The sequence below is a fragment of the Lepisma saccharinum genome, unplaced genomic scaffold (assembly GCF_977018435.1).
Source record: "Lepisma saccharinum unplaced genomic scaffold, izLepSacc3.1 HAP1_SCAFFOLD_208, whole genome shotgun sequence".
NCBI lineage: Eukaryota > Metazoa > Arthropoda > Insecta > Zygentoma > Lepismatidae > Lepisma > Lepisma saccharinum.
The window spans coordinates 450466-478410 of record NW_028142993.1 but is presented as its reverse complement, the minus strand read 5'-3'; the positions used below and the strand labels follow the sequence as shown (position 1 = coordinate 478410).

The 27945-nt window shown below is 39.4% G+C and overlaps 1 long non-coding RNA gene across 1 annotated transcript in view; it reads left to right on the top strand.

Moving 5' to 3' along the window:
* Nucleotides 1–8504: 8504 nt before the first annotated feature.
* Nucleotides 8505–27945, top strand: part of LOC145982508 (uncharacterized) — a 93074-nt gene continuing 73633 nt past the window's right edge. Inside the window, exon 1 of the long non-coding RNA XR_014441065.1 lies at nucleotides 8505–8520. This is a non-coding gene — a long non-coding RNA (uncharacterized LOC145982508). The remainder of the gene's footprint in view (nucleotides 8521–27945) is intronic.

Here is a 27945-nt window from a genome sequence, read left to right as displayed (position 1 = left end):
TCTCTTCTCCCCCTCCTCCTCTCTCCATCGAGGTAGAGTTATTTTCATTGTAAGACGTCATCATCACGTGACTGGGGTAATTCTATCGCATGATACATCACTCTCGTTGTCCCCCTACTCCCCTCCCCAACTAGTTGGGTTAAGCTTGTCGCTTCTTTTCAGATTTAGGTTAGGTTAGCCACACTGATTTGTCCTCAATTCTAAAGTTAGTTTAGGTTAGCAACATTGATTAGAAAAGTTAGGTTAGGTTGGCAACACTGCAACTTCAGCGTTTTATAACCCCCCTTAACTACTTTATTCATTAACACGATTTTATGAATGTTAAGAAGGGGGTCTATGTTAAAGTATGTAATGCTTTAGATAGTGAGTTATTATTATTAGCTTTGAGGTATAAGTATTAGTACTAAGAATGAAGAAGGGATATATGAAAGAACGAATGGTGCTTGATGGAATGATACTTGCTGGATACGAGCAAGAAGGGAGTCGGTCTGGGATGAACATCGGTACGACGGTTGGTACCTGGGACATCATCAGAAAGGAAAGAAGGAGGAAGATATTTCCTGGGAAGTATCGGGTACTTTAGAGATATATTCGGTAGTATAAATATGGAGAATTGTGAAGAATTACAGTATAGAGAGTGATTATTGACAAGAGTAAAGAAGAGTAAAGGGAGTGTAAGATAACAGTTTTGAAAATATGGATTTAATTTCGGCTAGTGTGTGGGTCGAATGTTATCCTTTGTCTTTCTCTGGGGTGGCGTGAGGGACCTATACTTCTTTTTTCTGCTACAGCACTGTCTTGTGTAGTAGAGTCTCCTTTTCGATGTTCTTCTGTTTCATGATTCTCCTGTTGTTGTTGCTGAGTTTGTCGAAGATTGATTCTATGTGATCTTCTAGAGGGTGTATTAAATTTCGGAAGTAGGAGTTGAATCGGGAGGTGGATGATGTTGCCTGATTTCAAAAGAGAGTTCCTCTTTCGAAACCCGATTTTATAACTAATTTAATAATATGAAGTGCTCTGGGTTCCTTATTAACTGGTACGTGTTGAAGATTGGTAGTTTTGTCCTAATTTTCGATTTGTTTGTTCGATGTGTGGTAAATAAAAGGCCTTATGTTCCGGTGTGTCCGTCTCGTTATTACATTTCAGGCATTGGTCAGTCTGTCTGAGGTTGTGCTTATGAAAGTGTTGACCGTTGGGACGGTGTCCCTTTTTAGAAAATGTATGAGACCTCTCGTGGAAATGGTCCATCGATAGTAGCTCCTTTATGTTCGGCAGGAAGCTGTGAAGTCTCATTCCTTGTGTATCTTGTGTCCATTCTTGTTGCCAGACGCTAAGAAAGTGGTGGTGAATTTCCTGTACCGTGGCAGAGCGTACTCCAATTAGATTATAGATGTCGTCTTCTTTTCCATTTCTAAAGTAATATTTTGATGTTCTAGTTTTAATGACAAATTCGGTAGGCTGTAGCCTCGCAATTATCAGAAGAGCCAGAGTTGTAGTTGTTCTGAATGCACCAGTGAGTCGAACTATCACTTTGCGTTGTGAAGATCTCAATCTGTTTTTGATATTGTGTTTACTAGTTTCCTTGGCCTACAGGGGCAAGCCTTAAGGTATAATAGCATTGTATATGGTACTGAGATATGTTTTAATGTGTGATTGTGCAAGGTTGTATTTGCGGAACTCGATGTGGATAGACTATTAGTTGTTTCGGCCTGGATTGTTGCCAGGGATATATATATATATATATATATATATATATGTCTGTTGAAATACGTACATCATCTCTTGAAGAGTGGTACCAAGGTATTAAACTTCTTGTACTCATTCTAAGTTTTCCCTCCGAGATTACTTTAGGGTCTCATTGTAACTTCCCCTTAAGGATAATATAATGCGTCTTTTCCACAGCTATTTTTAGTTTTCATTGTCACACAAGTCGGATAGCATATTGATAGCAGTAGATGCTTTATCTTCGATTTCCCTTCGGGAGTTACCGGATGTAAGCAAGATAATGCCATCAACCTTCTGGTGTATATCTGGATGGTCTTGTAGTTTCATAAGCGCAGGCTCCAATTTAATATTCCAGAAGGTTTAGGAATGTGTCTGTGGCGAATAATGGAGCCTGTGAAGTGGAAGAAGAAAATAAGAAATAGAACAGTTTTGGAAAGAGTTTGCGAAACAAGAGTAATGCTGGAAGTGATCAAAGAAAGAAAAATCAATTTACAGGGACACTAGCTAAGAACGAACTGCCTGATAAATGATGCACTGGAAGGAATTGTTAACGGGGAAAGTTTCGGGGAATAAGATATCAGACGATAGGTTATATTATATTAAGAGGGTTCTACGCTGGCATGATGCGTAAGGCACTTACGCTTCAGTCCCTGAATTTCAGCAGAGGAAAAATTCCCTGGTTCGAAGAATTCAGCGAAACGTAACTCATTTTGCCGAAACATTTTGCTTATCTGTGATATTTGTCTCTGGGGTATTAGGCAATAATGGGAGTATATCCTGAGGACGAATGTAAATAAACTCTCTTCCTCAGATCCAGTGCCCATAGTATCAGCTACACTATATTTTAGCACCACAATGGTATTTTGAATCACGAATAGGAACGCTCCTTCCCCATGTGTTTTGAGAAATGTGATGTGTCATTGCTTTGTTTAGATGGATTTTTCAATATTATATCAAGGTCTCGAAAAATACCAACGATATTGGACACTACGTCTCGGTCTCGTTGGGATCTTGTAGAGGTCTCGTTTCCTGAAATATCGAATGGTGTGGTCTCGTTTCGATTTTTCACAAGTACGTCCTACCTGGTAATTACTTAGACGTCGAGAGTTGACATCGAAGGGCAGACATATAAATAGACAGGGAGAAGAACACAAATGTACTTTTTGCAGCTTAAGTCTATTATTGCCCTAACATCAGTTTTTTACACAGGATTTCTTTATGGAAGGGCAGATCCAAAAATGTGAAGGAAAGAGAAGATCCAAAATTCTGGCGAAGTATTACTACCAATACTATGGTAGTATTGCAGACAGAGCTAAACTCCGTATCAGCTAACTGTAGACCAGGCGAATGAGACCAAGTATATACGCCAGTAGTGACGCAAGACGACTCCACCAGTGAACAGTGAGAGAAATGGAATTATGTAATGGGCGACGGTAGTTTACCCGATTTCCTCCTTCGCTAGGCAGCGTGGCAAACGTTTAAAAAGGATAATACCGAACTCGCATGGCAAACGAACCGTATTTTTGTCTCCAGGTCGTTAAGATTGGTTTAAGAATTTCTTATGGAAATATTAGGAATACAACTGCAAGAGCTAATTTTGACAAGCCGTGCATTTAGCGTACGGACTAAGGTCTGGACATGTACGGTCAGGAACGTACGGTTGGCAACGCTGCACTTTCACCACTCCATTTTTCTCCTCCTCCTCTGTCCTCTAGAGTTAGCTGAGACAGGGTATAGATGTACAGTGTCTCTCAAACGTTTTAGGACAACGATATTTTAAACTAGGTAACCCAATTTACACAAGGCATTGGTGGGTTGCGTCTAGAGTTAGGCTCAATTTCAGGGTTGCCACATGCACAATAGATATTTATAAAATACGCGAAAGAAATAAAAACAAGTATTATTGCATAAAATTATTAAAAATAATAATCGCTGATGAGTCTACAGAATGGAAAAGAGGTGAGAGAAAACGAGAGGTGACAAAGGACAGGAGAAAGAGAAAGCGAAAGGAGAAGAGGAAAAGTAGAGGAGTGAAGAAAGAGAGGATAGACGAGGAGAGGAAATGTAGTGTGGGGATTGGAAAAGATTCAAGGAGAGATGAGGAAAATGGAGCAAAGAAGAGAAAAGAGAAGGAAAACGAGATGAGAGAAGAGAAGACGAGAAGAGGGGAGTGGAGAGTAGAGTAAAGGATAGAAAAAGAGAAGAACGAAAAGAATAGGAGAAGAGTGCAGTGGAGTAGGAAATCTAAGACAATAGAGGAGATACGAGGAGTGGAGATGAGTGGGATGGAGATAAGATGCGAGAAAAGTAGGGAAGGCGATATGAGATAAAAGCAGAGCAGAAGGAGGGGAGAGAAGAAGGAGAAGAGAAGAACAGAAGGGATTGAAGATAAGAGGTAGTTGCAGAAAATATCGTGTCAGCGTCAAGAATTGACGCATTGGTCAAATGATCGACTTGAAACATTCAATAACATTTTGAAATGTATTGGAGAATGTATTAGATCGGTTCTAAATGCCTTTTGGCTTAGTTCAGAGCAAGGTAAAATCTTCCATGTAAGATCTTTGATTTTACCTGCGATTATACCACTAAAAACATGAATGTAATTTGAATATTTATAAGAATTATCCAATTTTTGTCCACTTCTCGCTTCGTTGAAATGGAGATTTTGTAATTTAATATTTCCCCTCCCCCCATCGTTAATTCCAAACTGAATCATTCCCTTTGACACTGTGTGGACAATGAACACAATGGGATAGGTTTAAAACTTACGAAAATTTTCTGCCACCGGAAGGGTTTGAACCTACGACCATCAGATTGACAGTCCTGAACGGTAAACACTACCCTACAAGCTTTCGCTTCTGAAACTAAGTAGAAGGAGCTGACCAATGTGAAATGTAGATGTAACTCTCCTCCGACATGTAATGTGCAAACAATACTTGTTTGTAACAAAGAAAACGAAGGTAGTACGACTCGGCGAAAACATTTAATGGAGAATTGCACATGATGAGAACTTTTCATTCGATATTTGCGGAGGTATCCTTGCATTGAACTCGAGTGGAAAAAGGGGTAAAATTAGTATGTCCTGAATTTCCACAAATATAAATAGTTATTTCATTAATATTTGTCAATGTCTTTGGAGGAGTACACAATTATCGTTAGAGTATCATAATTCACGATCTTATACATGAAATTATCCCTTTCAATGTGTGTCAATTCATTTATTTGATTATTTTTTTATAAATTCCATATGCAGAACAATGTAGCCACTATACACTGCTATTACAAATAATGTTACCATGCTCTTATTTATAATAAAAGGAGAATTAAAAAAACACCTCCTAAGGAGAATCGAACCTCGGAGCCCAATCGAGAACTCTAACCACCACACCACGACGTTACCTTTGATTGAAACAACAATTTTTAAGTATTCTGTCCCTCCAATATTATAAATGTCGTTGGGTATACATGTACTTGAACTTTTATTTAATTTTGAATTGCTTTCTTGTAGCACAGCAGATATCTTCGAGAAATAATTTTCAAGTGATGAAGAAAAAAGAGAATATTGGTAGTTGTGAAAATGCGAGTTATTTCTTCTAACTTACTTTTTTTTTATTAAACATTATTAATGGAAAATATCTAGAGGCTTGAACATTGCAGGACGATGGTCCTTTCCTGTGATACTGCAACAGACGAAATGCTTGTTTACTGATGCAAGTCTCGTGTTCAGGACAGTCTTATGAAATGTATTTGCTGTTGCGTAAGATAACATGAAATAATTACATCGTTTGCGAACTACCAAATTTGCGCAAAGTTAGACGCGGAAATTTTTATTCATAAAATCACTTCACATTTGCACATTTGACAGTACCTATAGTTAAGAGAGACTCGTGAGACACTGTGTTAAGGTGCTAGAGTAAATCCCTCTTATTTTTCTTCCTCGAAGAACAACAATGTTTAAAGTAGAGCAACAGTAGTTCCGCTCTTTATATTTCTTTTAAATTGTTCCAGGTTCCTTTAATTGGGTTAAAAATAAATAAAAATATTGCTTGCATTTCTGTCATTGGCGTATACCAGGCTCGTAAGCAGGATTTCTTTGAGGGAGGGGCCAGACCCAAATTTATATATATATATATATATATATATATATATATGTGTGTGTGTGTGTGTGTGTGTGTGTGTGTGTGAGAGAGAGAGAGAGAGAGAGAGAGATTACAAAATAGTTCAAATAGCGCTAGTGCCATTGAAAAGTCATGATAATTCTATGTTTAGGAAATAATATATTTATAAATTAAATGTTGCATACTAGGAATTATTACTACAATAAAGAACATGTCTAATTTCGAGTTAAGAGAAAAACAATAATAAAGAGACATTCTCGCATTACGATTGCAGTTCGAAAAAGTCAGGACAGGGATTGAAAGTAACGCACTGTCCTGACTAAATCGGTGAATTGGACGTCTGCTAGCCTTTCTTTATAAAACTAAAACCATCCAATATTGCACCCTGAAAACTTTTGCGCAAGAAACAGATTCATTTAGGTAAGAACAAAATTGAAATTTTTACACATTTCTAATATCGACAATATTATTTTCGTAGTTATTGATAGGTTCAAATTTAAATATTCCAGGTTTCGAGGGGGCATGACTCCCCATGCCTCCCCCGGATACTGTCCTGACGTAGACAGTGGGAGAGAAATTTTGGAGAATCTTTCTATTAAATTTATTATTTACATCCACCTTATGCTCAGATCGGTTTATTGACAATCGTGAACTTTTCGTTTATTAAATAATATTTGGTTTTAAACGACGGGAGAACATTGGTCGAATTTCCTTTCTTGCTCTTTTGAGAGAATATATACTTCTACAATAGCAATCGCGTTCGGGAACGGTGAAAAAAAAAGCGACTTGGTTTTCAAAGACAGACAAGCTTGGTAGCGTAGCTTGCTCGCGTTCAAAGTGACTCACTCACGCTTTCAAGGTCGCTTCTTATCGCAAAACATTGTGCGTCGATGCACAGTGTCTGCACCCAGCAAGTTACAAGTGACCAGAGTCGAATTTTAAAGAGAATCTGAAGAATGATAGATTTCATCAGAGGCGGTTAGGTGGACACTAGCTCAACATGCAATAGTTTAAGTGATAATTTCTGACAAACAAGAAACCTTATTGAATAAGTATTGGGATAGTAATACGTGTATCCGCTCCTTTTTAACAATGTATGCTCGAAGACAATCTATGTTCCATTTTTTTATATTGGCAACTTGGTCAACCGGAGGTTATTATAAAGAACAAATTTCGTGGATGTTCATGTAACCGTAATAAAATTATATACGAGTGTCACTATTTATATTTTGAGCCTTGGCAACACTGATTGAAGTTAGGCGCGATTTGACGTTTGCATGGAATCGTCTGGCATTATTGACCATAACGTACTTCAAATGTTTTGTCAATAGCTGTTGTTTATGTTGCCTTGGAGATTGCGCGACAACAAGAAAATGGAATTAACTCGTGAACATTTTCGTGCGATGATTTTTTACGATTTTCGACGTGGATTATCAAGACAAGAGTGCATCGATCAACTTACTTCCACATTTGGCGATGAAGCCCCATTCTTTGCCACTGTGAAACGCTGGTGTAACAAAATTAATCTTTTCCGCCATTCGCTCACCGACGAGATTCGCGAAGGTCGTCCAAAATCAGTTGTTGTTCAAGAAAACATTGATGCTGTGCAAAACCTAATACTTCAAGATCGTCATGTGACATACTGTGAGATTGAGGCAACCTTAGGCATTAGTTCCACCAGCATATATAAAATATTACATGATCATTTAGCTGTGAGAAAGGTATGTTCTCGTTGGATCCCACACAATTTGTTTGCCAGAGGTCTTCGGTCAAATACGGAAAACAAACAAACGCCGTCGGATCATTCTTCATCAAGACAATGCCAGTTGTCACACATCTCGTCTAACAACCGACTTTATGAACAGTCAAAAAATCGAATTGATGGGTCATCCGCCGTACAATCCTGATTTGACAACCAATGACTTCTTCTTGTTCCCGAATGTCAAGAATAAATTGCGTGGACAACGATTTTCATCGGCGGAAGACGCCGTTGATGCGTTCAAAAACCATATTATGGAGGTGTCTCAAGAAGATTGGAAAAACTTCTTTGACAAATGGTTCGAACGAATGCAAAAGTGTATTGACCATAAAGGAGAATACTTCGAAAAACAATAAAGCAGTTTTCAATGCCAAATTCCTGTTTTTTCATTGTTAGGCTCAACATATAAATAGTGACCCTTGTACTGTAAAATATATTCACAAGCTTAGATATACTAACAACGAAGAAATAAATTCAGAGTAAAATTTCAAATGCATGTGTATAGAGTAATTCTAGAAGTACAGAGCTATATCAGAGTATTGGACTTCTCTTTGCAGGATATCGTTTACAATATTGACGCGGCAGAATAATTAAGAACTGTTGCACCAAGGGAAACAAAGGGCGTAGTGTATTGGTTAGAGTTCTTGAAAGCATTGATTGCGGTCCCAGGTCTACCATACTAGGTGTTCTTTTTATTCTTTTATTCTAATCCCCTTCTATTAAACAAGAGCATGGTAACATTATTTGTAATAGCAGTGTATAGTGGCTAGTGAGTGAGCGTAACCCGGTCAAGAAGACCTACAACAACGGCTGGGGGTTCATCGGGCTGATCACCCGTCACCCCAATATTGGTCTAAGACCTCCACGCTATAACAGGTGACGGAGGAACAGAGTGGGAGGGAGACCAGCAGTCGGTAGGTAAGCCAAGGTCCTTCAAGGGCTGTAGCGCTGTGGGTTAATTTAGTGTATAGTGGCTACATTGTTCTGCATATGGAATTTATAAAAAAAATAATCAAATAAATGAATTGACACACATTGAAAGGGATAATTTCATGTATAAGATCGTGAATTATGATACTCTAACGATAATTGTGTACTCCTCCAAAGACATTGACAAATATTAATGAAAAAACTATTTATATTTGTGGAAATTCAGGATATACTAATTTTACCCCTTTTTCCACTCGAGTTCAATGCAAGGATACCTCCGCAAATATCGAATGAAAAGTTCTCATCATGTGCAATTCTCCATTAAATGTTTTCGCCGAGTCGTACTACCTTCGTTTTCTTTGTTACAAACAAGTATTGTTTGCACATTACATGTCGGAGGAGAGTTACATCTACATTTCACATTGGTCAGCTCCTTCTACTTAGTTTCAGAAGCGAAAGCTTGTAGGGTAGTGTTTACCGTTCAGGACTGTCAATCTGATGGTCGTAGGTTCAAACCCTTCCGGTGGCAGAAAATTTTCGTAAGTTTTAGACCTATCCCATTGTGTTCATTGTCCACGCAGTGTCAAAGGGAATGATTCAGTTTGGAATTAACGATGGGGGGAGGGGAAATATTAAATTACAAAATCTCCATTTCAACGAAGCGAGAAGTGGACAAAAATTGGATAATTCTTATAAATATTCAAATTACATTCATGTTTTTAGTGGTATAATCACAGGTAAAATCAAAGATCTTACATGGAAGATTTTACCTTGCTCTGAACTAAGCCAAAAGGCATTTAGAACCGATCTAATACATTCTCCAATACATTTCAAAATGTTATTGAATGTTTCAAGTCGATCATTTGACCAATGCGTCAATTCTTGACGCTGAGACGATATTTTCTGCAACTACCTTTTATCTTCAATCCCTTCTGTTCTTCTCTTCTCCTTCTTCTCTCCCCTCCTTCTGCTCTGCTTTTATCTCATATCGCCTTCCCTACTTTTCTCGCATCTTATCTCCATCCCACTCATCTCCACTCCTCGTATCTCCTCTATTGTCTTAGATTTTCTACTCCACTGCACTCTTCTCCTCTTCTTTTCGTTCTTCTCTTTTTCTATCCTTTACTCTACTCTCCACTCCCCTCTTCTCGTCTCCTCTTCTCTCATCTCGTTTTCCTTCTCTTTTCTCTTCTTTGCTCATTTTCCTCATCTCTCCTTGAATCTTTTCCAATCCCCACACTACATTTCCTCTCCTCGTCTATCCTCTCTTTCTTCACTCCTCTACTTTTCCTCTTCTCCTTTCGCTTTCTCTTTCTCCTGTCCTTTGTCACCTCTCGTTTTCTCTCACCTCTTTTCCATTCTGTAGACTCATCAGAGATGAAATACTAGAAAACCTATTTTTTCCCCTTGAGAAAGAATTTTGTCTCTTGCGATATAATAGTGATATTTTTAATAATTTTATGCAATAATACTTGTTTTTATTTCTTTCGCGTATTTTATAAATATCTATTGTGCATGTGGCAACCCTGAAATTGAGCCTAACTCTACACGCAACCCACCAACGCCTTGTGTAAATTGGGTTGCCTAGTTTAAAGTGTCGTTGTCCTAAAACGTTTGAGAGACACTGTACAATTGCAGAGTTGCAATATTATGGTCCAAATTAATCAAAGAGTTTCTTCTTAACGATAGATTCCTATGACTTTACAATCACTAACCCAGTCGCTTACAGGCCTCCACGATGGCGGAGTGGCAGCGTCGTCGCCTTGTAATCAAGGGGTCCCGGGTTCGCTACCCGGTAGAGGCACATGGCACAGTGGTTCGGGTCCCACTTTAAACCGTCGGTCCAGTCCTGATCTGCCTTTCTCTGCATAAAGTGAACTTAAAACACCAACTTTAGAAAAGAAAAGAAAACAGTCACTTACAAACATAGCCTGTCACACGGTGTTCAGCTTGGTGCTTATTGATTACATTCAATTCTCAGAAGTATTCGTATAGTACTGTGTTCCTCAAATTAACAATGTATTCATATTTCGGTTAATTGTCTTGACGTCATATTGAACAGCCTGGGTTCGATACCCGGTGGATGAATCAGGCTCGTAGCTAGAATTTTATTTATCTTATCCCTTATCAACAGCCGACCTTTAAAGGCGAAAAAATGTCAGGTTTCTAAACAAACGAATCATTCGTAGGATTTTGGGATGGCTTCATCCCCTTGTCAGGGAGCACATAGTGGATAGAATCCCAGTTTAAACTGCAGGTCCAGTCCCAATTACCCTATCTGTGCATAAAGTGGACTTAAATACTCAAAGCCATTTAACAGACATGGTAATTATATGTTTAGGAAATAATAGTCTATATTTATAGTAATTTGTAAATAAAATGATACGTATTAGCAATGATTCTTACAATAAAGAACATGTCTGATTGTGAATTATCGAAAATAATGATATTTTCGAATCAAGTCGGCAGTAATGTCAGCATTAAAAAGTATGGACTGTCCACACTAAATCGGGACGTCTGGTAGCGTTGCGTCAATGGTTGTAAAACTACAATTACCAAACAATGGAGAAAGCAGACTTCTGGAACCCATGTCTCTCCGCAAACAAGTCATTTATTTATGCAATAACATATTTGAAATTATTGCAAAATCTTATAAATCGTCAATGTTATTTTCGTAGGTTTACATTAAAATATTTCAAAATTTGAGTAAAGGAACATTGTCCCCTAGCCACGTCGAACCCTGTTTTGGTACGGGCCTGCCTAAAACAGATACTCTGTTAGTAGTAGTTGTCCGCGCTAACGTCAATTAGTGCACGGGTGTTAATTAATTTGCATATAATTGAGAACTCATTTGCATATCATTAGAACTAATTTACGTTTATGTATCTGCATATTCATAACTTTTATGAATTTTTATTTTTTTAATTTTATGAAATATATGTATATAGAAGGTAATTAACGGTAATAAACGTTATACATATGATATTAAGTTCATTACTGCAAAGTATGTAAAGTATGAAACTATAATAATTTATGTTCATAATATTGAAAATAAGATTTTATGGTTTATGAATCGCTATTGCGTAATGGTAAGGGTCTATTTATGATTTAAGACGGTCTCGGTACTCGAAACCACGATAAGTACTGGAAAAAAATTATAGTGTACTAAGGAATAATGTTATATGGTTATAGTGTACTATGTTTTATGTTATGACAGGAGTTGATCCGTGATGCTAGGCAGACGACGGTGAACTGAGGTCAGGGAGATGATAAAGGAATTTGGGGGATGTGCATTGAAGGTCAAATGACGTTCTAACATCATTTAACCTTGATCACAAACATTTTGTGATCCTTAGCGAAATATATTGAGAAGGTTGCCGTTCTTAGAATAGTTCTATTAACTAATTTTCTCACCCTTATGTATAGTATACTCGTATATTGATGAGGTATAATGAGTGAACATAAAGAAGAGGCTCGTTTAATGCTCTCTTTACACTGTTCATTAACTTGACGTTTCCGTCGAATGCCTCTCGTTTTCCCAGGAATGCGCTTCATTTCACAATACCTCTGTGATGAGGTTAAGCGGGAGGTGACGAAGGTACACCTCACAGGTAGAGGACATGAGGAGTAATAATGGTCCGGGAGGAGTATATAACATGATGTCCTCAAGGACAGCTCTCGCAGTTGACTTACAAATTCATTCGATACATTCAGCGCGGGATAACGCAGAGTAGCCAATTTGTTTTGCATAACATGCCATTTCAGTAGTGTATTATTTTTCTTTGCAGGTATGAAACAGTATGGAGCAGTGGACAGTTGAACATCGCGTGTTTGCACATGAAACGTATGTGCGAAATAATGAGTCTATTGTCACAACACAACGAATCTTTCGTCGTCATTTCAATATTGGTAAGCATGGCGCAATTCCTAGCCGGAATACGATCCTGAGATGGGTTGAATCGTATCGTGCAACAGGAAGCATCATGAAGAAGAAGCCTCCAGGCCCTGTTCGAACTGTGAGGACTCCAGAAAACATCAACATAGTGAGAGGGGCAATGAATCGGAGCCCCAGTCGATCCGCACGTCAACATGCGCGTGAATTACAGATCAACCGTGAGAGTGTAAGAAGAATGTTATGGTTGAATTTACACTTCCATCCGTACAAAATGCTGGTGGTTCAGGAGCTTACAGCTACTTAGCTCGTGAAGATTTCGCTGTTCGTATGCAAGTGATTATGGAGGAGGACCAAAATGCTGTAGTGATGATGAACGATGAAGCTCATTTTCACTTAAATGGTGTAGTGAACAAACAGAACTTCCGTTACTGGGCGCCCCAACACCTTCACAACATCCAGCAAAAACCCCTACACTCAGAGCGAGTTACAGTTTGGTGTGCTGTTACCCCTTCAGGCGTAATTGGGCCGTATTTTTTTTAAGAGAATGGCAGAACGGTCACAGTGAACTCAAGACGATATGTCCACATGTTGGACACATTCTTTCAACCGGAACTGCAGAGACTAGGAATAAACATTCATAATGTTTATTTTCAACAGGATGGTGCCACAGCGCATACCGCTAATGCATCAATGGCAGTTGTCAGGAACATATTCCCTGGACGCTTCATTTCGCGTTTCGGTGACGTGCCATGGCCGCCCAGATCCCCAGACTTGTCCTCTTGTGACTTTTTCCTTTGGGGGTACCTCAAGGAACATGTCTATGCCCACAAACCGCTGACATTAATGGAGTTGAAAGATGGCATAACAGAGGAGGTGCGTGCGATTGACCAAGAGGTGTTACGCAGGGTTATGAATGCTTTCTGGCGACGAGTTAAACTTTGCATTCAAATGGATGGCCGTCACCTGATTGACGTAATTTTCCACACGTAACCAATGTAATCAAATGGCAACTCTTGTTCTCCATTCTGACACAATTATAACTACTTTTCCTTCACAATTAACAGACTAATATTCATTTCAAAAACGTCCGGTTCCCGTGTGTCACCCTGTATATGCAAGTGTATGGAATTGAATTATGAACAAAATAAATTAATTCTTTGCCATTATCTGTCAACCGCAGTTTCTATCACAGCCACCGAATATGTAAAATTCAGTGTGTGACGTGTTGCTGTACTTTTTGCTCATGAATGACAAAATATGTTGCAACACATTCCATCCGAACACAATCCAATTCACGTTTATTTTATCATTGCATACATATACATGAAGGAGAGTGATTAGAATGATATGTTGTAGAGACATAAATAAATTCATTCATTCATGCAAGTGTCGTGCAACATATATGTGTACTATATATTGAAGTGTGACTCGAATTAACACCTGGGATGGAGAGTTACTGGGATGTAGCAAATGACAAAACAAGAGGTTTAAGGTTCATAATGAAGAGAAAGATGAGATATAACTCAGTATAAATGCTCTCTCCATCTGTCCACTGTTCTCGCTGAGTGTTTTCCAAGACGTATCTACTGACCGTCTCCATAACTTGTCAGAGTTCGTACCTGGACTTTGACTGACGCTCCTCCGTTATTCCGCGCTGAATGTATCGAATGAATTTGTAAGTCAACTGCGAGAGCTGTCCTTGAGGACATCATGTTATATACTCCTCCCGGACCAGAGGTTATTACTCCTCATGTCCTCTACCTGTGAGGTGTACCTTCGTCACCTTAACCTCATCACAGAGGTATTGTGAAATGAAGCGCATTCCTGGGATAACGAGAGGCATTCGACGGAAACGTCAAGTTAATGAACAGTGTAAAGAGAGCATTAAACGAGCCTCTTCTTTATGTTCACTCATTATACCTCATCAATATACGAGTATACTATACATAAGGGTGAGAAAATTAGTTAATAGAACGATTCTAAGAACGGCACAAGAGAGAGAGAGAGAGAGAGAGAGCACATGAGAACAAGCTGAGAAAGAAATATAGACACAAAACAATAAACAGGTAAAGAAATATAGGAATGCGAAAGGGGAAGAATGTAGAAATGAAATCAAGGGTCCAACAAGTAGAGGGAGGAGTGGAAATACATATTCGTAAAATTCACGTGTCTTACATTTATACCTGCCTACTCTAATTTATCTGTATACTACTTCTGCCCTCCTTTCCACCTGGTCGAAAATTTCTGACGCCCAGCAACTTGTTTCCGTATTCAAATAGGAGCTAATCCGCATTGTTCATACCTAATGTGTTACACGTTACCCTCGATTTTTAACTGTACTGCGACAAGATAGTTGATATTCATTTAACTATCAAACAATTTAAAGGAACCCAAAAGAGATGGAAGCGCTACCCAGGGGATAGTTTCCCCTTGCCCTGAAGACACTACACCAGGGTGTACATCACTCTTCTATACATGAGTTAAATGTCCATAATTTTTCTTCTGTTTTGAAGAAGTCTAAGAAATGTTTGCTCAATGATATATCGAAGAGAAATGCCACTGTTTTACTTACAATTAATAACATCGAGGTCCGTTGGCTTTAAAAAAGTAAATTTCGTATCCATGAAGCAACAACAATTTGGCAATGATTGCGCCAGAGGTAAGTGACTGGGGCGTTGGAGGGGGGAAATATTGTAAAGGGGCAGTTACATTATACTAAGGCCACCCGATCAACAGCCCCTCGTTCACAGAGCAGAACGGTTATTTTGGTAAATCCTGTTTCCCTGATGCCTGCTTCGGGAAGGAGGGATTTTAAGGTTTTCGCTTGCAGCACTAACAAGGCGGCAGCTGTAGGCCTGATTAGCTGTCTGACAGCAAGTTCCTACGTAGGGAAAGGAGACGAGAGCGGGTGACTACCATAAAAACGTTCTCCGCGCTGGCTGTTATCGTGGCGGTACTTTTAGTTACACACAAAGTACACGTGTGCATGGACGATCCCTCGTGGAGCAAATGCAGCTACAATCGTGTGACGCCTGAAAACACAACAATAAATATTTTATATTCATGTATACTGTTTTATGTTTGTTGTTCTTTGTGCTGATCGGGGTAATTCTTGATTGCAAGATTATCTTCATACAATTGATTTTAATACAGTCAGTAGTCGCATACTTTTCAGTGGACTATTTCAGTAATGAGAGACAGGTAGAGATGGCCTAAATAGTTTTCCCATTTATAATTTCATAATACATAATTTTCTTGAGATGAAACTAGATATATAAATACCATATATTTAACTTATTAGAAAATAACATAGATAACGAAAATGAAATGTTTAATTTACTTACAAAATAAATAGGACTTTGGAAGAAAATAATTTTCTAAAGCATTAGAAACAACAAAAGTCACCTAGTGAAGTGGAATTCGGATATTCTCATGTGCTTTGGAGAACGCATCGACAACCTGCGGTACGTCAAAGAGCTGTCATTCTTTTTTCTCGATATACAGTATGTAACATTCTGATTCGTACACACGGATTTTATGGGCACTCTGATTTACATTGTTCTTCAATATGTCCAAATAGACATATGCATCCATGATACCATCAATAAACTGGATGGTGCCAACACCTTTGGACGACATACAGCCCCAAATCATTAATGACCCACCACCGTGTTTAACTGTTGGAACTGTGTTAATGTGATCATTGTCTTTATTTGATTTCCTCCACACCTTATTTATCCCTTCCGACCAGTATATATTAATCTTGGACTCGTCTAACCATATGACACTATCTCAAAATTCCTGGTCTTATTGGAATTGTTCTTTTGCGAATGAAAGTCTATTCCTGCGATTCACATTATTTACATACGGCCTCTTTCGTGGTAATCTGCCATGATATCCATGCTTCCACAAGGTATGTCGGACAGTTCGATCGAACAACCTCTTGAACGCAACATTTTCTACTAACCGTCGTAACTGAGGAACACTTATACCGCGTTTGTTACAACCTGTCCCGGTTCCCGCGCTAGTTGCTCCCTGGCTTTTCTCGGTGCTGGGGAAAGTCAAAGCCAGGCAGCCAATTAAAATACGCAACGTCGCAACAGCATCTACGTAAGCGCCTCTCTTCTGGCTTCCATTTTTTCTAGCTGCCCAGCAGACGATTTTTTCCTCGTTTCTCATTGGCACCGAAACTGTCGAGCGCTCCCTAGCGCGGGAAAGAGCACAGGTTGTAACAAACGCGGTATAGTCGGGGTTTTTCTCGCACTCTTTTTGAAATAAAGCGTTCATCACATTTTTTCAACCTTCTTTGTCTCTTTTGGTTTTCGCGGCACATTCTGTGTTGAAACTTCCTCTCTAAATTTGTTTACTATGTATTGAACTGTGAAGTGTGATTTATTGACTGTTTGTCCAATTTTTCTTAACGAATAACCTCTAAGGGCAAAATTTATAATAACATCCTTCAGATCGAAACTAAATTCCTTCACCTTACCTATTTCGAACACGCTGATAGATAGACGATAGACCTACAACAATACCTACGCCAGCATTCCGCTTGACGGGGAGCTCGCCTGCATGTTCAAACTTATTAAGAAGTTTCAAACTGCACGAAATCGCCCGAATAGCGGTGGCGCTGTATGTGAGGAAGATTGAAACTCTTGCCTGTACGAATAACAATGTTGCATGAAACAGCGTGTTTTTCTCATTTCACACAAATTACATGCTCTGTTTACACACTTTTAACATGCATTTTTATTGACATTTGTTGGTGAAACCTTCATTAACATTAATTTCCAGGTACATATGAAAATGATTATATTTACTAGTAGATTTGACACTTTTTCCTCGGAAATTCAATGAGTAAGAATAACAATGTTACATACTGTATAAGCAAGGGCAGTCATATGACTTCCAGCATTCACCAACTCACTTTCTGACACGACGACAGCCCGTCAAATTCATTGAAACAAACACTACATACCCAAGAAAACGAACAAAACAACTATCACATGAACAAACTTTGAACCGAACTTGTTCTTGACTAGCGAAGAACTCTGTTACCAGATTCTGCGGATTACTTTCTACATATGTGTATTTCTTGAAGCAAATAAAGTAATAAGGAAATGACCTTTGGTATATTTAGGCACTAGAGGTGGAATCGATATTCAGCGGAAAAGACGATCTGATATTTGTAGGCAACAGAACATGAGCGCATACTCTCCAATGTATGGGAGTTAGAGGAGGGCATCTTCTATCTGTATGCAGATAGAAGAAGAAGAAGACACTGTCACAAATGCTTTCTGTGCTAAGAAACTTCTATTTTTGTTTCTTTTTTCAGTTTTTTGTGCCGTTGCTGGATATATTTCCTCCCGTTTCGCCGAATCCCCTTTGGCCTAAAGCCCCAGAGACAAATATCTCATGGGCCTCCCCCATGGCGCAGTGGTAGCGTCCTTGCCTTGTAATCGAGGGGTCCCGGGTTCGATACCCGGTGGAGGCACAAGTGGTTCGGATTCCACTTTAAACTGTAGGCCCAGTCCCGATTAGCCTTACTGTGCATAAAGTGGACTTTAAACAGCAACTCAAACCAAACAAATATCGCATCTAAGCAAAATTTTAGGCAAAAGGGAAATTCCAGTTTTGCCGAATCTTCTTTCTCCAAATATTTTGAAGGGAAGGAATTTTCCCTCCGCTGAGAAATTTCAGGGAATAAAGTGAAAAATAATTTCAACGAAGTGAAAACCTCGGTTGATGAAAGTGAATATTAAATACTAGTTACTTCCATTACGTCTTTAAGCGCAGTTCCTTCTTAGTCAGTGTTCTAAGCAATGTATTTTCCTTTTCTTGATTTCTCCGAATTGATCTTCTTTCACCAACTCTTTCCCAAGCCGCAGTATTTCTTCCTTGCTCTGTCCATTTCACACGCTACATTCTTTGCCATAGCCACATTTCAAAAGATTCCACTCACTTTTTGTTGTGTAAGGTGCTGCCACCTAAACAATGAAAGCTGCACTATACCAGTGCCTGGGGCAGTACGTCCTCCGACCCTCACCGGTGTATATATCTGGGCTTCCCCGATGGCGCAGTGGTAGCGTCGTCGCCTTGTAATCAAGGGGTCCTCGGTTCGATGCCCGGTGGAGGCACATATTGGTTCGGATTCCACTTTAAAGAGTAGGTCCAGTCCCAATTAGCCTTACTGTGCATAAAGTGGACTTAAAACACCAAATCAACCAATCAACCTCACCGGTATACATCGCTTATCTCTTGCTCCGGCTAGCACGGCAAACACTACATGGTGGCAGAAATGGGATCCGCGTTCGATCGAACGAAGGAATGGAATAGCGAACATGGGATCCCGATATCTTGGCTCTACTAGACTTATTTTGAGAACAGAAAACAAGGTTCGTGTGTGTTAAACATGCCTAACAATAGTGATTTGTCGGTAACAGGCAACGTTTTGCATTCGCTAGTGAATGTGAATCCTCCTGAACAATTTGACTTTGTTCGACCAGAACTGTGCCCATTATGGAGAAAAATGTTCGAACGTTATTTAAGTATTTCGGGCTTGGTTAACAAAACTGAGGACGAAAAAATCAACCTACTTCTATACGTAATGAGTTCACAAAGTGAGGAATATTTGTTGCGTTTCCCGGAACCACGTTCAGTGAGTGACTTGATGAACAAGTTCGAATCTGTGTTTCTGACACATCGTAACGTAAGTTTTGATCGATATAAGTTTAATACCAGAGTGTAAAATGTGGGGGATCAAGCTGACGTGTTTATCACGGATCTGCATAGACTGGCTGAACATTGCGAGTTTGGTAATCTCAAGGACGACATGATTCGGGACAGGATCGTCGTGGCCGTAGCTGATAAACGTGTGTCTGACAAACAACAGATACAGCGAGAATTGACGCTTGCGGAGGCAGTTAATTGGGTTAAGCAGTACGAACAACTACAGAAGAATTCACATGAAATTGCCGACCAAGGACAGGTACAACAAGCGACCAGACGACGCGAACAGACGACCGGGAAAGACTACGCTAGTAGAACCGGGACCGGAAGTGCAACGAACAGGGGAGGGAATTCTCGACCAACAGCTCGGAGTAAGTACAACACAAACTTAGATAAACCGAAGTATTGTCCCTTCAGTGAAGGACCATTTCACCCAAAATTGAAGGATTGCCCAGCTAGAACAGTGGCGTGCAGGTACCGTAAAATAGTACGACATTTTGTTCGAGTTTGTAGGAAGAAGAACACGAAAACAATCAATCATTTTGAGTTTGGTAATGTGAATGAACAAAACACTAACGAAAAATCGAGTGTGGATGTAATTTTGTAGGAAATATTAAAGGACCTAATTGTAATTCAGAATTCAGTTGGTATCGTTCAATTTTCATTAAGGAACTTGGCGCTAATGTTAATTTTTGATCTATACAGGTGCTGATTGTGTATGCTTACCTGATAGAGTACTTTCAAACAGGTTGAGTAATTTAAATGCAAAGAAATCAGGCCTGAAAGAACCCGAAGGTACACAATTAAAGGTGTTAGGTACTACGAATTTTACATTATGCCTTAAAGGCAAAGATTTTTGTACAAGGGTATATATAGTAGAAGGGTTGCAAAAACCATTGCTTGGTCGAAATGATGTCACTGCTTTAGAAATGCTAAATGTAAATAATCTGCATAAAGACCAACGATCTTTCACAAAAGTTGATATTAATTCACCAGAATATTGTAAATTGTTTCAAAATATTGGAGAATTTAAGAAAACAGTTTCTATTGCTATGAAACCTAATGCAAAACCATATGTACAGGTTGTTCCAAGAGTAGTAACCATACCAATGGTGAAAAAACTAGAAGTAGAGATTAACCATTTGAAAAAAAAATGAAAATAATTTAACCAGTAGAAGAAAAAAAGACTGCGTTAGACTTATTGGGTCTGCGCCTAAAGGTAATGAGGTTAGACTATGTTGGTTGGTTGATTTGTGTTTTAAGTCTACTTTATGCACAGAGTGGCTAATCGGGACTGAACCTACAGTTTAAAGTGGGATACCAAGCACTATGTGCCTCCACAGGGTATCGGACCCGGTATCCCTTGATTGCAAGGCGACGACGCTATAGAATGAAAGGCATTGCCAATGCATTTGTTACACTGTAATATCTTAATTACTTTCTAAGTTATTGTAACGTGAAGTTGAGCGTGAGATACAACGACCGAGCAGTTCATTTAAGTGTCTATCGAAGGACAACATCAAGAATGAAACAGGAAGAGAGATAAAATAGTACTTTTATTATGTAGAACTATAAACGGTTTAGGAAGGAATTTAAATCACACTTAAACTTTATTAGTAATTGTTCTTCTACAGTATGGATTCTCTTTGCCAGAGCATTGTACGCATTCAATTATAGAAAACGAAAGAATTTTAGGAGAATAAATGTTCCCCATTATTTGCCACACACACTTCCAACCGACATGCTGTAATCACCGTTGCATGTCCTGTGTAATTCTGCCGCAGGCTGCCTCAGTGAGATGTTTCATGTTCTCTGAGGTTGTAGTTGCATTGCAAAAGACTTCCTCCTTTAAACAACCCTACAAAAAGAAGTCTAAATGTCTCAGTTCGGGAGAACGGGTTGGCCAATTCGTTCGCCCGCCATGTCCGATAAAACCTACATCGCACATTCGATCAAGGGTTATAATAGTGTCATTTTCAGAGTTCGCTGGACAACCATCCAGTTTACATTTTCTTGCGAAGGTTGCAGATCATTTTGAAGGAAGGAATTCAACATAGTTTCCATTTGTTTGGGTGACATCCATGAAGTAAGGTCCAAGGAGATGGTCGTCAATTATTACGCACCATACATTGACACTCCAAGGTCGCCATCGCTCTTCCTGTCGAAGCCTACGATGATTTTCTACGGACCAGTAATGTACGTTTCGTAGGTTCATTCCTCATGGTTTGTGAAAAGCTGTTCATCGAGAACAGGTAGGACTCCAATGCATTCACAAAAATTCACTACATTCTCAAAGTAATTTTCATATAATGATGAGGATAATATATTATAAGGATGAAATATGCACCAGTATGCACCAGTGAAACAGGTAGTAAAATTCGTGTGGGTGTTAATGTGTCTGACAAACTTACAATTCATGATGGGTTAAAACAAGGAGATGCATTATCTCCATTGCTCTTTAATTTTGTCTTAGAATATGCTGTTAGGAAGGTAAAAGAAACTAACGAAGGACTAAAATTAAATGGTGTGACTCAGTTGTTAGCATATGCAGGTGATGTAGACTTATTAGGGGATGATATATATACAATTAAGAATAATGCTAAAATAGTTTTCGAAACTGCTAAAGAGATAGGTTTGGAAGTTAGCAATGAGAAAACTAAATATATGCTTACAGGCTGAAACCAAATGTTAGGTAATAATCACAATCTAATTATTGATAACAACTCGTTTGAACCAGTTTCCAAATTCAAATACTTGGGAGTAATATTAACAAGTGAAAAATTATATTAAAGAGGAAATATAAAGTAGGCTTAATTCAGGAAATGCAAGTTACTTTTCTCTTCATAAACTTTTGTCTTGTCGTTTAATATCTAAGAAATTAAAAGTTAAAATATAAAAAACAGTAATTTTGCCTGTAGTATTATATGAGTGTCAAACTTGGTCCCTTACATTGAAAGAGGAACATAAATTGAGAGTATTTGAAAATAACATCGTTAGAAACATATTTGGACCTAAAAGGGTTGAGGAGACAAGTGAGTGGAGAAGGTTACATCATTTAGAACTACATAATTTGTATTCATGTCCAGATATTATTAGAATGATTAAATCAAGAATACTTTGGTGGGCAGGCCATATGGCACGAATGGGAGAGGAAAGAGGATTTTATAGGATTCTTATTGCGAAACCTGATGGCAAGAGACCAGTAGGAAGACCAAGACGAAGATGGAGGGATAACCTTGATATGGACCTAAGGGAAATCGGTAGGGATGGAAAAGAGTATATAGATCTTGCTCAATATAGGGACAGATGGAAGGCCTGTGTTGCTGCAGCCATGAACCTTCGGGTTAAGAAGACCAGAGAGTTAGTTAGTTAGTTATGAAATATGCGAAGTCGAAGTATGCGAATTACACTAGTGTGTTTGATTCTACTGCCTGTAGAAATTTCACGTGAACTAATCTGTGGGTTCACGGCAATAGCAACTAACACCAACTTTACCAGGTACTTCTGCAACGAGTTTGTAACAGACGCGTTTACGTGTTTTTGCACTATCTGTTTCCGACAACTGTGTGGAGGTTTACAATTGTGTGGCGCGATGGTTGACGCCTGTCCGGATACTTTAGGTATACACCCTGATTACTTGTTCTACATTTTTCTTATGCTCGCTATAAATCAATAACATCTTGGCCTTTTCATATTTTGAAAATACCGTAAGCTCAGCAATAATTCTGACGTTCGTATCCGGTGGAGGCACATGTGGTTCGGATGCCACTTTAAACTGTAGGTCCAGTCCCGATTAGCCTTCCTGTGCATAAAGTGGACTGAAACCAAAACTTAAACTCAAACTATCACAGACGTCTTGTTAATCAGTGTACTTTCCTAAGCTCAATGAATATGCAGATCAGTAACAATCACAAGCGCTACATACAGCGGATGAGACACCTAACGAACATACCATTGGTACAGTTCAAAGGACACACGAAGGAACCGTGAAAATGGGAAACAAGTTTGTTACGTCACACGAATGACCAGTCTAAAGGGGAAACATGTTTGTTACGACATACGAATGACGCTAAAAAGGGAAAACATGTTTGTTACGACACATAAGTAATGTCAAAAGGAGAAACATTTTTGTTTCGATACACGAATGACCAGTCAACGGGAAAACATATTTGTTATAACAAACGAATTAACTTCTGAGATCTTTGTTTCAAGCGTCAGCTTCACGTTACAATTACATGGGAAATAATTGATATATTGCAATGTAACAAACGTCATTATTAATATATACTGCTGGACAATGAAAACCGGACACTTTAATATTTGACATCTGAATTGCAAACACAGCTCGCAGGTATATTACAGAATGTTCGGCAGATCATGTAGTACACTCGAAATCGAATGAAACGCCCCCCCTTACGGTTATGCAACCCGGAATTTTATATCATCTAGTTTCGCCAGGAATAGCAGCTCGCGAGAAGCGTAGTGTTTCCAACTCTTGAATCTAGCCACAGATTCACGCGACCGGGTGGAGATCTTGCTTTCCTCTTGATTTGATTTTAACGGACAAGAAGTTTATTTTGAGAATGTCTCTGGTAATAATAACAAGTGTTATTAACATTTATGCTTGAGTTTTTTATTATTCTTTTACCATTTCCGAACGAATATGTGAAGATTTTTTTTTTCATTTTGCAATAACGCTTTCGGAATTTTTCCTTCAGAGTTAGTCTTTTTGTTTTTAAATTTTTGGCGACATCTGATTTGGAAAAAGTTCCACGAAGTTTGTTTTAAGTGTAAATGCATCTGGACATACAGTGAAGAGTGGGACTCGAACAACAAATATGAGCTTCCGTCGCGAATCGAAGCAGCGCTCCTTTCATTATGTTTTCTTTCCACGTTTATTAAAATTTGCTTCCTTCAGCCTACTTCCGATTGTCGTATATTTCAATTCGTATTTCCGTTTTTTTTTATCATTTGCATTGTTCGAGCCGTGATAACTTTCTCTCTTAATCTGGTTATTCGAATACTTATATACTTAATTTTTTTTTCCTTTTCTCGATTTTCCCTTCGCACTCATTACAGATTTCGGTATCGCGCTTTTCCATATTTTCAGTAATTTAATTCTTTGACTATTTTTAATTTGCCCTTAGTCCGAATCAAGAAAATATGTTAGGAAATGTTTCCCGTGTAAATCTTATTGTATGGTGGTGTAAAATTGATGCCAGCTTTTTCTTGCGATAAGGGTTTTGAAAGTTCAAGTTTCTCATTTATTAACCATGGTGGGAAAGGGGGGGCGGAGGGGTGCCACAAACCTTCCAGTCGGAATATGCCTGAAACGAAAAGTATAGATCGACCACAACGAAAAAAATCCTTGGGACGAAAAGTACCCGCGCAGATCTCCCTTCTTCCCTTCAGTTCGGGCCATAAGGAAGCATGGTCCGCTCTTCCCCGCCCCTCCTCGCGGGAGTACGGTGCACAGGAGTCGTGGGTCTGCGCAGGTTGTTTTGCTTGTGGTTCCACTCTTCCATCAGCATGTGGGTGCTGAGAAGGCTATGCTATCTGCGAGTGAGGGGGAGGGGGTGACGAGCAACACTGCCACAGCGAGTCGCTGTAAATGATTTCATTGTCTGTGCTGGGTGAAACCGGTTCTTGGTGCTCCTACACATTTCCGATACATTTCTGCCAGCCTTTCTAGCGAAGCGAGGTCATATGTTCCAGATTCGAACTCTGGTCAGGCATGAATGTATCACTGAGTTTGTCCCGTCACAATTTTATAAATTGATAATTCATTTGTGCCTGGTGCTAGTGTAACGACGAAGTTAACTCTTTATAAATGATTAAATAGGTAGCCCTTGCGCTCAAATACACTTATACCTTGGCACAAAAAGAAAAAATCCAACTTATCGCTGATCTCTTACTACATTTGGAATACAGCCAAGAGCGATGTACAGCAATGCAATTACATTGTGAATGTTTCACATCCTATAGTCTTTCTTTTTCTCGTAGCGGGGGCGGGGGTTCATTCATTACAAATATCTAGGAATGGATTTAGCAGCAATCCGTGATATACTTAAATATCATAACATGCTGCGTAGCCAGGGTTCTTGGGTCCTAGCCTCTGATAATGAGTTTTTCTTTTTCGTTGTTTCTTCAATCTTCATCAATTTCCCTGATGCATCATTCATCCTCTGTCGCCATTGGCTATATGTAAAAGTTGACATAAAATTAGTAAATTTTGAAAAGAAAACGCAAGGATCTGCTTTTCTCATAGCTCGCCAAACATGCACATTTCTGTATTTTATGCTTTCAGCGCTATCATTATTCTTGGCAGGCAATGGAATTGAAGCAACTCTCACAACTAACGTAAACTACATATCACTCAGGCATGACAATTCTCGCGGGCAAAGTGGATTTTTTTGGCACATGGTAGCGCAATAACTATCTTCTGGCCTAGATTTAAATCCGTACTTTTTATTCCAGTTGAGTGATTGACTCACAATTTTGCCATTGAAGGTTTGGGTTGTATTTGGGTTATACGTATTGTGTTGTTGGTGCGCTAGGAAAAAACAATCCCAAAGATTCGCACTGAACAGAAAATTGTGTGCTTTTCCTCTCTCTCTCTCTCTCTTCCAACTCCGTCCCTCTCTCTCACCCCAAGTCCCCACTATTTAGGTAAACTGTTGTTAGAAACATATTTTCCGAGGAATATCCACATTGAAAATAACATTCCCCAATTGTTTTGATAGGGCATTTATATTGCTCCGAACGAATTATCTCCGTAAGAGGACTAGGGCCTCCCCCATGGCGCAATCGTAGAGTCGTCACCTTTAATCAAGGGGTCCCGGGTTCGATACCCGGTGGAGGAACATAGTGGTTCGGAACCCACTATAAACTGTAGGTCCAGTCCCAATTAGCCTTTCTGTGCACAAAGTGGACTTAAAAAACAACAATTCAATTCAATTCAATTGAATTATCTTATCAATATTTTTAAATCTGCATTCACCTGCTTAATTTAATAGATTATACATTTATATTCATTGCGGGCAGAAATGTGCGAGAAAACAATGCATTTTTTTCAGGGAATGCATGAGTCAATAATAATGTATATTTTACGGTATATACTCTTTTATATTGCATTGATTCAATAGTGTCCTTATTTCCTAAAGCAAGCGTGAATTTCTTTGCACACACCACGCAGGCCCTGCTTGACGTAAATCTCAGATGCAGTTACCTTTTGCCACCACGGTTGCCTTTTGCTACCACGGTTGCCTTTTGCCACCACGGTTGCCTTTTGCCACCACGCTTTGGCTTTAATTCGAGCCCCGGTGGGTGCTTCGTTCGAGATCCTGCAGCAGTTTTACTCGTATCTATGCCTTGAGCATGCCACTTGCAACGGAACCAATAAAATGAAACTTTCTTCACCGGAATGGACATGAAACTCTACATGCACCAATGATAAGGTGTTTTTAAGAGGCATGTGCCACGTGCAGCATGTCCCTTCGGTCCGAATGTTCCTTTACGATATCATTTCATCATGCCTTACTTTCGGAATTTACAAGAGAGAAGATAGTCCGCATGTTCTTGTGCGGCGGATCTGCTGCACTACAGATTGCTACGACCCTTGGTGTGGACGATTCATGCGTCAGGCGTTGGATTCGGTATTACGAGGGAAAAGGGGACGGACCAAGGAATGAAGTGAAGACCCAACAAAGGCCGGCCGAGGAAGGCAACCAGGGAAGAAGATGCAGGCATCATTGAGATGAGCGAGGGCAATCCCTTCATGGCTACAACGAAGATTCGCCAAGAGTTGAAACTGGAGTGCCATGCTGCAACAGTTCGGCACCGTCGAGCGGCAAAGAAAGAAGCAATGATGCATTTCCATCACGAAGCACGGATCAGTTTTGCTTTACAATATTTACCAGCTCCTCAAGAATTTTGGCAGAACGTAATTTTGAGCGACGAGAAAGTATTTTCGTCTGACGAAAATGGTCAGGTTTATGTTTGGAGGCGCAACAACACTTGCTACGGCCCCGATAACATTTCTACCCATGCTAAGAGTGGCAGGATATCCGTGGCGGTGTGGGGATGGATCAGTTCGTCTGGAGTAGGTGGATTGGTGGAAGTGTCCTCGAGAATGAATTCACAGGAATACATCGCAGTTCTGGAAAACCACACGCTTCCCAGCGTGCGAGAGAGACACCTTGAAGATGAGATTTCGCACGTGACTTTCGATCAAGACATCAGCAGCGTCCATACGTCGAAAGCGAACACCACCTGGTTTAATCAGCACCCAGGAATTTCAAGAGTAGATTGGCCAGCGAAGTCTCCCAATCGAAAACATTTTCACGTGTTTGATGTTTGGGAGAGTTTAAGGAGAAGACCAAACATCTGCTCGTGAAATCCTTGCCTTGTCGACTAGATGCAGTGCTTGAATCCAACGGCGGGTGGACACAGTATTGAAACCCCGCACGGTTTAACCGATGTTCTTTGCTACATCCCAGAACAAAACTAATTACACACATCTCCATATGCAACTTATGTTTCCAATTCTTTTTTATTGATACCTTGGTGCTCATGGTTACTTTTTCACACACCTGCACCATTATATTATATTCTATAATATTAATATTCACATTATTGACAGATATGATTCACATGAAATTCAAATGCGCAGCACACATGCACCCATTCCTAACACTTAACTATTAGTTACATTACACCTATCACGTTGTCACAGTTCTAAATCAGTGGTGCCCAGGGGGAGGGGCATTATGGCGCAGACTGTGATGGAA